Source organism: Primulina huaijiensis, chromosome 10 (genome assembly GCF_012295235.1).
Source record: "Primulina huaijiensis isolate GDHJ02 chromosome 10, ASM1229523v2, whole genome shotgun sequence".
Lineage (NCBI taxonomy): Eukaryota > Viridiplantae > Streptophyta > Magnoliopsida > Lamiales > Gesneriaceae > Primulina > Primulina huaijiensis.
This window is the reverse complement of record NC_133315.1, coordinates 15,553,896-15,563,054: the sequence shown is the minus strand read 5'-3', so window position 1 is coordinate 15,563,054 and position 9,159 is coordinate 15,553,896. Positions and strand designations below refer to the sequence as shown.

At 37.8% G+C, this 9,159-nt stretch overlaps 1 pseudogene; it reads right to left on the bottom strand.

The window, feature by feature from the left end:
• Positions 1-3,507: 3,507 nt before the first annotated feature.
• Positions 3,508-8,063, bottom strand: LOC140985932 (structural maintenance of chromosomes protein 4-like; annotated as a pseudogene).
• Positions 8,064-9,159: the final 1,096 nt, after the last annotated feature.

Here is a 9,159-nt window from a genome sequence, read left to right as displayed (position 1 = left end):
TACACACATGCGCCACTTCCAGGTAGATTTAGGTACTAATACCACATTCGAGAGCCATGTAGGGAATTGAATTTCTCGAACGTGACCGGCTTTCAGAAGCTCTCTTACTTGCTCATCAATAATTCTGTCCTTTTCAGGACCAAAGTATCTCTTTTTTTGCTTTATCGGGTGAGATCCCGGGAGAATATTCAGTTGGTGCTCCGATATCAGGGGAGAGATCCCCGTCAACTCCTGTTGGGACCAGGCAAATACATGAATATTAGCTTTTAAACAGTTAATCAAACTAACCCGGGTGGGTGCACCGAGGTCCCGAGCCACTCGGATTTGCTGGCCTGGTCCGACTTCTACCATTTCCTGCTCCTCTTCTGCGACAAAATGCACCTCTCCTTTCTCCACCGCTCTTCCTCCTACTTCATCCATTCTAGCTCTCTTCCCTTCCCTCTCGGATTTGCTCTGGTCCGCCCGGACCGCTTCCACATAGCATTTCCAGGAAGAAGGCTGATCTCCCCGGACTTCTCCTACCCGGGCTCCCACAGGAAACTTTATCTTTTGGTGGTAAGTAGATGCCACAGCACTCAGCTCATTCATGGCCGGCCTCCCTAGTATGATGTTATAAGATGATGAGGAATCCACCACAGTGAAAGAAGTCATCACCATTTTCTTGAGATCCTAGGAGCCCAGGGTTAGTGGTAAGACAATCTCCCCTTCCGGGTAAACCACATGGCCAGCAAAGCCAAATAGGGCAGTTTCCAAGGCTTCCAAATGATAACCCTGCAAGTCCATCTGCACAAATGAATCTTTAAAAATTACATTTACAGAACTGCCCGAGTCAACAAAGACTCTCAGAATGTCATAATTTGCCACCCGGGCTTGGATAACCAGGGCATCATTGTGGGGTAGATTCACCCCCTTCAAATCCTCTGGGCCAAAACTGATGACCGTCTCGCGCCTCCTCATTCCCTCTACCTCCATACACTCCCTCCTACTCCTCGACTTCCTCGTCCGGTTGGAGTCTCCATCAGTAGAGCCTCCTGATATCATTTTTATCAACCCCGTAGCAGGGGGTGAATTCTTTTTTGTCTCAAGCTCGGGCTCTCTTCTCCTCCCGGGCTCTCCTCTCGGTACATTCCTCATACCTCATCCCTGAGCGCTGGACCCTGGCTGTGGAGATGTCCATGGCAATCTCGGCCTCTTATTGGCTTGACTTTGCTCCGGGGCGGAAGGGAAGGAATAGTTTCCCTTCAATGTTTTGCAATCCTCGGTGTTGTGATAACACACCTTATGGAGAGTACAAAATCCTTTTTTCTCAGGCCGGGATAATTGATGGTATGGGGTCAGATACCTACTGCACTCCTGGATCTCTCTGTCCCGGGCAATCTTAAGAGGCACGTGGTGAGAGAAGTGTCCTGGATTATTCCTTTTCTGTCCTTTCTCCTCAGGCCTAGCTACCCGGTCTCCTCTTTCTTTCCTTACGGCTTCCCTCTTCTGCTTCTGGGCTTCCTCCATGTTGATGTATTTTTCTGCCCGGATTATAATAAGTATTCAAAATCCCCGGGCGCTTTTTTGGTCAGCGACTTGAAAAATTCACCCTCCCTCAAGCCTTGGGTGAATGCCGTAGTTTTGGTTTCCGTGACGCAGGTAGGTACATCCAAAGCCACTCTATTAAATTTTTTGATGTAAGCCCTCAAACTTTCATCCGGGCTCTACTTAACTTCGAAAAGGCTAAAAGCAGTCTTCTTGTATTTTTTGCTACTACTGAAGTGGTGTAAGAACACTTTCTGGAAGTCTTTAAATGAATTAATACTCTGAGGGGCTAGTCCCTCAAACCACCTTTGAGCTGAGTCTACCAAAGTGGTGAGGAACACCTTACACTTGATTCGATCTGTATAACAGTGTAACATGGCCATGTTTTCAAACCTTGCTAGGTGCTCCTCAGGATCCGCATTGCCATCGTAATCTTTTACTTTGGCGGATTTGAAGTTTCCGGGAAGAGGTTCCCGGACGATGATATCAGCAAATGGGCAACCCTTAGCAATAGCTCGAGAAATACTACGACTCTCCAACTGCCCTTCCAGAGCCTTCATTTTCAGTCTTAGTTCCAACAACTCCTCAGCCACAGTAGGCGATTTGGATCCAGCACTGGATTCCTCATCCTCTCCTCCTACCTCCTCTTCCCTCCTCACTTCTTGCTCTTGCTCCTGCTCTCGCTCCTGTCTGTTCCCGGGTGGAGTAACATGCTGAGAAACTTCTTTCATGGCCATAGCTTGCTTTACGGCATCTGATACAATCTTCTTCAACCCTTCCGGGGTCATGCTGATGAGATTTGGCCCAGTATTATTAACTTCAACTTGTCTCAAAGTTTGCCCTCCATCTCCCTGGGCCCGAGAATTATCTTGGTTAGTTCTTCTGGTACGAGCCATATCAACGTCTTGAACTCAATCTTCCCACAGACGGCGCCAATGATGTGAGCTCGTTGAAATAGATTAGCCGAGTAAGGATCTCCAACGAGTCAAATCAATAATTTATAATGTTTGGGGAATTTGAGTGAAAGAATGGATGTAACAATCACCTGCAAACAAGAAAGGAACTCGTGAATGGGCGCCGGAGGAGTGTCCGGCGTAGCCACTCCGATGCTTAAGTCAGCAGGCTTTTTAGATGAACACAAGCAATATTTGAGAGAAAATATGTAAATGCTTGAGAATTCAAATATTTCAGAATCTGTAAATGACATTAATACCTGCTATTTATAGTAGAAAATGAGTAGGTATCTTGCTTCCCGCGCCACCTATTAAGTATGGCAAGTCAGCTGCCCATACCATAGCTTCTGATGACTTCTAGGACACTCCAAGCACAAGTGGTTCTGACAGATTAGACGGCCTGTATCAATCATACTCGAGTGTGGTTCAATTCTCGAGGTGGCTCGGGTGGTCGGTTACCCGGGTGCTTGTATAAGAGCCCGGGCTACGATAACTGCCCGGGAAGAAGAGAAGTGTCCGGGAAGAAGTGAAGTGCCCGGGAAGCTGACCTCTATTCTGGGCTTTCCAATTGGGCCCAGGCCTTTACAGGGGTATCAATACCTCTTGGTTTTGTAAAACAAATATTTTCGTAAGGGAAAGTTCAAAACATGTTCAACGGTGTGATGAAGTTCGTGAGATAAAATTGGTCATATCATCTTATGCTGATGTCAATATGATAACTTCATTTTATGTTTATATAGTGGTGAGATGATGCTGAAATATGATTTTTTTCAATACAATTTAATAATTTGATTTTTAAAAAATAAATAATTGAAAAATACAATTACACATAATTAAATTCTAATTAATGATTAAAATTTACACATAATAAAAAACTCAAAATTAAAAAACTTACACGTGATTAAAGAAATTACAAATAATTAAATGTAACAAACTATGAACTAAATAAATTATGAATTGGTTACAAAGAATTTTTTCTTGCATCTTTGTATAATATTCACGTTGAACTTCATTTGTGTTTGGATTGTTATTATTTTTCTTCATGATCAGATTTTCTTTCTCCGTCTCCTTTGTTTCTTACTCCCTCGACCTCGTTTCCAACTTCCTTTCCATATTTTCCTAAAATTTTGCAAAATACTTTTATGCTAGAGCAGTCTTCGTATATTTCTTTTCATGGTATTATGTTTCTCCTTTCATTTCCTGAAGCAATCAAGCCTTCCTACCCATTGGTCTAATTGTTTTGTCCAATCATGCACTTCGTCTCTTTCACCGATGGTGCGTGTATGAGAGGATGTGGAAAAAGAAGATGTAGATGATTTACCATCAATATTCTTCAATTTCTAGATATTATTCGTTGAAACTCCTGTGAATTTTTTGAAGAACCATATATTTTCCATTTTGGTTGATCTCTCAACACTAACCAAACTTTCTCATCGAAACATAGACTCCTATAATCTTGCTCGAACCTTGTTTGAGCTCGGACATACTAAACAAAAATATATATAATTAAGAATTTGTAAATTTCAAATTTTTTTTTTATAAAAAAATCAGAATGAATACTTTCATCTTAAATGACGAGCTGCTTTGATTGAATGTTTCTTTTAGAGGAGGGAAAATATATTTTAAGAACAACGTGATATGCTACATACCTCAGTTTGGTTCGATTTTGTTGGTTTTATTATTTCAGGTCCAACAATCCATACCGAACAGCCTGCTCTCTGATTCTACTACCCGCGCGACAATGTGTTTCAGATAGCTCGCTAGCTTCAATTCAATCTAGTCCAGCCTGCCTTTTGCTCGACTATAGCTTTACTTATTTATTTTGTCTATTTATTCTGTTAACAATTGTCAAGTTTATAATTTATTATTTCATACACACACTTTTAACAATTTCTTCCTAAGACCATCAAATTTTATAGTTATTTGTAGCGGAAAAAAGTAAAGAAAAACCACCGTGTACGAAGTAGTTCCCATAACTCGCACCTTATGATCTGCAACAACAAATTGGTTCAACTGAGCTCAGCAGGAAACCAATGCTCTACAAATATTTTAATGGACAGAAGAAAACTTTCACCGTGATAATTGAATAGTGTAAAGTGATTGATATTAAAATGGTTCTCAAAAAACCAAGAAAACTTTCAACACCAGATAAGTTGGTTATATTTTTCCAGCTCTTTTTGGGAGGTCTGACACTGAATACAACACCTTCAGAAAAAGGATCCAAGGAGTCAACTAACTCAAGTTCTGCATCACCTCCAAGAGTAATCATCTGTAGCAGGAATGTGGATAGCTACTATTAATAAGGTAAGAAATCAGCGCCATTCAGTGGACACTATACGTCTATGGTTCTACCGAAAATGTGAAAGTACTATAACATGAAGGCACTGAAGAAACAAGCAGACGTTTGAATACAAGCTTGATGTCTTTACAATCTGTCCATACTACAGACACTTTGATTGAACAGAACACGCATAGAAGAAATAGTTCAACAAATACCATGGTTATGAGTAAAATATAGCAACCACAAATATCATAATGATGAAGTAATCAATCAAAAGTTCCGAAAAATCTCAAGTCACTCATATAATGCAAGAAATGGATTAGAAAATCCATGAGCATATATTACACAAAGCTAGAGCAAGAGGAATAAACTAATATTCAGGTTGTCTGTTAAACCTGATACATCACTTTCAGTTTCAATGATATTGTGTTGAAACCAGCCATAAACTCGTCTAACCTGGAAAAAATAGAGGATACATGAGATTTTCAGTAGGCGACAATTGAAGTCTGAAATAGTCAAGAAAATATATTGGCTAAATCAAATATTTACCTCCTCTTCCTCCAATCATCATATTGCTTCTTTATATCATCACGCTGTTGAGTAACTAGATTTAGTTCTTCAACACGCTGATTGTACGAGGATATTTTTTTTTCTGTACCTGATGAATATGTTATTGACTAGATGTTATTGAACAGAGATACATCCTTAATTACTTATTTAGCTTATAAAATAACCAGAGCCAATGCCTACTCTGAGATCGAGTCAAGATTAGGATTCATGTCGTTAAGTTGAGCTTCAATAAGAGCCACCATCTCAATTGCCCTCTTGAGGTCACATTTCTCACCAAGAGTAACGTCATTCAATGTTGCTTGAACCTTTTCGGGCTCCATCATATCCTTCTGAATCCTGCAAAAGAACAGTAAAAAGAATAAACAGTGCACCCATCTAACAGGTAGGAAACATGCAACAAAAGCAGGAAAAGAGGGTTGGAAAGATCAAACATCGTTACTGCTGTAATGCTGTGATCAATTCCCTTTGTCAGTTTCTTCATCATTTTCTGGCCTGTCTCGACTTGAACTTTGCGACGGTTGATTTCGGTGCTACTTTTGTCAATATCCTGTTCAAGCAAACATAGGGTGTGCCAATTAAAAATGCCCAGTGAAGAAAATTTGATGGACTTTACTAGATATACGACTTTATTGATCACCAGCCATTCTATACTTACAGATTGAATTTTTCTAACTGCGGACTTCTGGTTTTTCAATTTTTCTCCGCCAGCATTTTCTATTTTATTCTGAAGCTCCAAAGCCTACGAAAGTGACAACCTGTTACAGATTTCAGAACAATAATTGGTATGGAAGTTGATGTGAGCATAAAAGGTATTTGTTGGGATATTTCTAATAGCAATGGCACAAATTGTGAACTACAATCTGCAATTTCAGCAAACTAGCAAAGCAAAGCCATTTTTCGGTTCCCAAACAAAAAAAAAATGTTGAAAGAAAGACATTGTCCAATTGATTTCCCAAAGAAAAATTATTAAGGATGGAGAAAGTAGAATCAGTACAGTGCGAATTTGTTCGACCTTGTCGGGGTTTAAAGAGACTAATTTGCAGTCAATACTGACTGGTCACATTAAATATGCCCAAGTGACAAACCTTCTCCTTCAGCTCTTTTGAACCAAGCATAAGCCTATTGATTTCTTTCTCTTCAGCACAGATCATGTTACCCAGCTCCTCTAGCCTATCCATCTCATCCTTGATTGGGACTGAAGCCACGTTGAGGGAATTCATTTGTTTTTCTAAATCATCAAGTTGCAATTTCAGACTGCCCACCTGTTAGAAACAAACAGTCAGATTCAGCATACAATAGGCATAGGAATGATGACGAGAAGATAATAAAAACACTAGAGCACCTCCTTTTGACTTTTTGCTAATTCCATTTCCAGGTGTGCAATTGTTTTCTCGGAGGCCTGATAACTCTTTACTGAACCAGCAATTTGGATACGTAGATTACTTAGATTTTCAACAAAAGCGGAAAGGTCCTTTTCAGCATTTGCCACCGCTTCCCCTGAGACACTGGCAACTCGAATAGACGAACCCATTTTACCTCCACGTGGCATGCTTCCCCCACCAGTCATAGTACCGGATTTTTCAAAAAGAGCACCATCAAGCGTCACGACCCGCCAGAATTCCTTCTTTCCATCATAAGCAATGCGAGTTGCCTACAGTGGCAGGATAACAAAATTGCTACAAAAACAGTTTGAATGCAAAGTAACTCTTACGATGTTACATGGGTACTTAATAAGATATAATACAGTTTAATATAATTTCATGATGTTCTTTAAGAAAATAATCATTCGGAAAAAAATTTGTAAGAACAGTGTCAAAGTTTCCAACTATTTCGCAGTATAGGAAATGTTCTTTCAGAATTGGGTTTCTTGGGTTTAGACATAGCTCTTGCAGCATATATTTACAATCAAGAAACAGCAACATGAACAATATCAACAAGTAAAATTTACATCATCAGATTGGTGTAATCCTCATTTGTAGTAGACACTTCTAACAGTTCTTTATTTAAAATCTATACCTCCAAAATAAAATATCTTCATTCGATGTGATGGCTATACCTGATCAATATCCATAGCCAGAACTGTGTTCCTTAGTGCTGCATAGAAAGCAAGTTTCATCCTCTCATCCTGAAACTTGATCAAATCAAATAGGCGAGGAACTCCCTCTGCATATGTTCAACTTGTTTCTCCTGCAAACAATCAGCATCAAATTTGTTAGAACGCAAGAAGTCCTGCACAAACCGCCAAAGAGCAGAACCTGCATATCCCACAGAGGAAATAACAGTTCCAAAAAACACTGCAACACTACAAGTGAAAGCTCCAGCAATGTAATTGTCACAGAAATTTTTATATTATAGGCTTTATAGCATCAATGAAAAACTTGTACTCCTTGTGTTACTCCAGAGGAAACAGCTAGCATAACCAATCAGCAGCTAATAATCATATTTGCTTCATTAAAATCTGTTAATGCAACAGCAGATTAATTTGTGTGGCAAATCAATTAGGATTTAGGAACTTCAAACTTCTTAAGTGAATGATTGATGTACGAAAATCATAAAAAATGGAACGATTGATGTAACAAAATCATAAAAGTTGCAACACCAAGGTTTTTGCTACGAAGCAACTCCACGCATGCTTGTGCTGCAGCAGCTGTCTCAACGACAATATAATCTAACCCAGGACATGCAGTTGATATGGCAACATCATATTTTGCTGCAAAAAGGCACTCGATAGTCATAGAAGTACAACCAAGCCGATTAAAGCAAATTGAACATAATAATATTCAGCGGCGGAGCCAGAAATATGGCTCTGCTCGGATTAAAATTTTAATCTATAAATTTAATATTTTAAATTGATCTATCCGGGCTCATATCATATTATTTCAAAATTATACAAAATTTACATATACAATTTTTTAAAAAAAAAATTGGGTTACCCGGACTAAAGCCAAGGTAAAGGAGCATAATATCCTTAAAAGGATAAAAGGCCGCATTAATGGTGAAGCAGTTTAATACACTACTCAAATTTACAATTTAAGTTTAAATTCATATTCAAACTAAAATAATCGATTTTATTTTGATTCGATTTGTTTTTTTTATATAAACTTTTTTGGAATGTTTTAGTCTAGGAAAAAAATCGTTTAAATTTTCCTATAAAAAAATTTATAATTTTATTTTAATAAGATAAAAAATTGAATATAAAACATTGAATTTTATTTACAAACTCCGTTTAACCGCTTTTATAAAGTGACAAATTTAACTGAAATAAACAATCTTCTAAAAAAAACAGACATATGAAGTAATAAATCTTGATTTTAAACTAAATTAGTTATGCCATTATTTTGTTTGCCACCAAAATTTTGTTTATCTTTCATATTGAAAATACTATTATGAACTCGTCGTGGTTGTTATTTTAATTAGTTGTTCTAACTTTAAAATGTTTAACAATATTGATAATATTACTGATTTATTTTACCTAATTAATTAATTCTTTACAAAATTTTATTTTTTTCTATATTATTATAAATACGCATAATTTAAATTAAATACTAAATGATAACGATATTTTTAATTGTGAGGATGTGTTGCTTAAGAAAAGCTCTTAAGGAAAATCAGAATCATAGTTTTGGTATTGAGCTGCTTAATGAAAAGCAAAAGCATAAACAATATTCATCTAAAGGAAAATCAGAACCATAGTTTTTTGTATTGAATTGTTTTAGGAGAATCAAAACACACCTTAAGAATAAATATTATTAGACCAAATTGAGAGTGAAGTAATACAAAACCAGAAACTGTAGTCAGAAAGTTAGTATTTTACGATAATATGTCAGACTA